The following is a 3,207-nucleotide window of genomic DNA, read 5'->3' as shown; positions in this document are numbered from 1 at the left end:
TGGATGTCAAGACACGTGGAAAAAACGTACAAAACAAGAGATTGGTGTCATCAAGATTTTGGACGAATTTTTGAAGAATTTTCAAATTTTCAGATAGGAGGTTCCAGATAAGGTCAAAAACTACATACTCAGATCTTCACCAAACTTTGCAGGGATACTTTGCATGTCAAGACACGTGGAAAAAACGTACAAAACAAGAGATTGGAGACATCAAGATTTTCGACGAATTTTTTAAGAATTTTCAAATTTTCAGATAGGAGGTTCCAGATAAGGTCAAAAACTACATACTCAGATCTTCACCAAACTTTGCAGGGATACATTGGATGTCAAGACACGTGGAAAAAACGTACAAAACAAGAGATTGGAGACATCAAGATTTTGGACGAATTTTTGAGGAATTTTCAAATTTTCAGAAATGAGGTTCCAGATAAGGTCAAAAACGACATACTCAGATCTTCACCAAACTTCGCATGGATACATTGGATGTCAAGACACGTGGAAAAAACATACAAAACATAGGATTGGGGACATCAAGATTTTGGACGAATTTTTTAAGAATTTTCAAATTTTCAGAAAGGAGGTTCCATATAAAGTCAAAAACTACATACTCAGATCTTCACCAAACTTTGCAGGGATACAATGGATGTCAAGACACGTGGAAAAAACGTACAAAACAAGAGATTGAGGTCATCAAGATTTTGGACGGATTTTTTAGGAATTTTCAAATTTTCAGATGGGAGGTTCCAGATAAGGTCAAAAACTACATACTCAGATCTTCACCAAACTTTGCAGGGATACATTGGATGTCAAGACACGTGGAAAAACGTACAAAACAAGAGATTGGAGACATCAAGATTTTGGACGAATTTTTTAAGAATTTTCAAATTTTCAGATAGGAGGTTCCATATAAGGTCAAAAACTACATACTCAGATCTTCACCAAACTTTGCATAGATACATTGGATGTCAAGACACGTGGAAAAAACGTACAAAACAAGAGATTGGTGTCATCAAGATTTTGGACGAATTTTTGAAGAATTTTCAAATTTTCAGATAAGAGGTTCCAGATAAGGTCAAAAACTACATACTCAGATCTTCACCAAACGTTGCAGGGATATTTTGCATGTCAAGACACGTGGAAAAAACGTACAAAACAAGAGATTGGAGACATCAAGATTTTCGACGAATTTTTTAAGAATTTTCAAATTTTTAGATAGGAGGTTCCAGATAAGGTCAAAAACTACATACTCAGATCTTCACCAAACTTAGCAGGGATACATTGGATGTCAAGACACGTGGAAAAAACGTACAAAACAAGAGATTGGAGACATCAAGATTTTGGACGAATTTTTGAGGAATTTTCAAATTTTCAGAAATGAGGTTCCAGATAAGGTCAAAAACTACATACTCAGATCTTCACCAAAACTTTGCAGGGATACATTGGATGTCAAGACACGTGGCAAAAACGTACAAAACAAGAGATTGGAGACATCAAGATTTTGGACGAATTTGTGAAGAATTTTCAAATTTTCAGATAGGAGGTTCCAGATAAGGTCAAAAACTACATACTCAGATCTTCACCAAACTTTGCAGGGATACATTGGATGTCAAGACACGTGGAAAAATCGTACAAAACAAGAGATTGGGGGCATGAAGATTTTGGACGGATTTTTTAGGAATTTTCAAATTTTCAGATGGGAAGTTCCAGATAAGGTCAAACACTACATACTCATATCTTCGCCAAACTTTGCAGGGATACATTGGATGTCAAGACACGTGGAAAAAACGTACAAAACAAGAGATTGGAGACGTCAAGATTTCGGACGAATTTTTTAAGAATTTTCAAATTTTCAGAAAGGATGTTCCAGATGAGTTCAAAAACGACATACTCAGATCTTCACCAAACTTTGCAGGGATACATTGGATGTCAAGACACGTGGAAAAAACGTACAAAACAAGATATTGGAGACATCAAGATTTTGGACGAATTTTTTAAGAATTTTCAAATTTTCAGATAGGAGGTTCCAGATAAGGTCAAAAACTACATACTCAGATCTTCACCAAACTTTGCAGGGATACATTGGATGTCAAGACACGTGGAAAAAACGTACAAAACAAGAGATTGGAGACATCAAGATTTTGGTCCAATTTTTGAGGAATTTTCAAATTTTCAGAAATGAGGTTCCAGATAAGGTCAAAAACTACATACTCAGATCTTCACCAAACTTTGCAGGGATACATTGGATGTCAAGACACGTGGAAAAAACGTACAAAACAAGAGATTGGAGACATCTAGATTTTGGACGAATTTTTTAAGAATTTTCAAATTTTCAGAAAGGATGTCCCAGATAAGGTCAAAAACGACATACTCAGATCTTCACCAAACTTTGCAGGGATACATTGGATGTCAAGACACGTGGAAAAAACATACAAAACATAGGATTGGGGACATCAAGATTTTGGTCAAATTTTTTAAGAATTTTCAAATTTTCAGATAGGAGGTTCCATATAAGGTCAAAAACTACATACTCAGATATTCACCAAACATTGCAGGGATACATTGGATTTCAAGACACGTGGAAAAAACGTACAAAACAAGAGATTGGAGACATCAAGATTTTGGACGAATTTTTCAAAAATTTTCAAATTTTCAGATAGGAGGTTCCAGATAAGGTCAAAAACTACATACTCAGATCTTCACCAAACTTTGCAGGGATACATTGGATGTCAAGACACGTGGAAAAAACGTACAAAACAAGAGATTGGAGACATCAAGATTTTGGACGAATTTTTTAAGCATTTTCAAATTTTCAGATAGGAGGTTCCAGATAAGGTCAAAAACTACATACTCAGATCTTCACCAAACTTTGCAGGGATACATTGGATGTCAAGACACGTGGCAAAAACGTACAAAACAAGAGATTGGAGACATCAAGATTTTGGACGAATTTTTTAAGAATTTTCAAATTTTCAGATAGGAGGTTCCAGATAAGGTCAAAAACTACATACTCAGATCTTCACCAAACTAAGCAGGGATACATTGGATGTCAAGACACGTGGAAAAATCGTACAAAACAAGAGATTGGGGGCATCAAGATTTTGGACGAATTTTTGAGGAATTTTCAAATTTTCAGAAATGAGGTTCCAGATAAGGTCAAAAACGACATACTCAGATCTTCACCAAACTTTGCATGGATACATTGGATGT

Source organism: Lepisma saccharinum, unplaced genomic scaffold (assembly GCF_977018435.1).
Source record: "Lepisma saccharinum unplaced genomic scaffold, izLepSacc3.1 HAP1_SCAFFOLD_201, whole genome shotgun sequence".
In the NCBI taxonomy this organism is placed as follows: Eukaryota; Metazoa; Arthropoda; class Insecta; order Zygentoma; family Lepismatidae; genus Lepisma; species Lepisma saccharinum.
The sequence above is the reverse complement of the archived record's forward strand: the minus strand, read 5'-3'. Positions refer to the sequence as shown.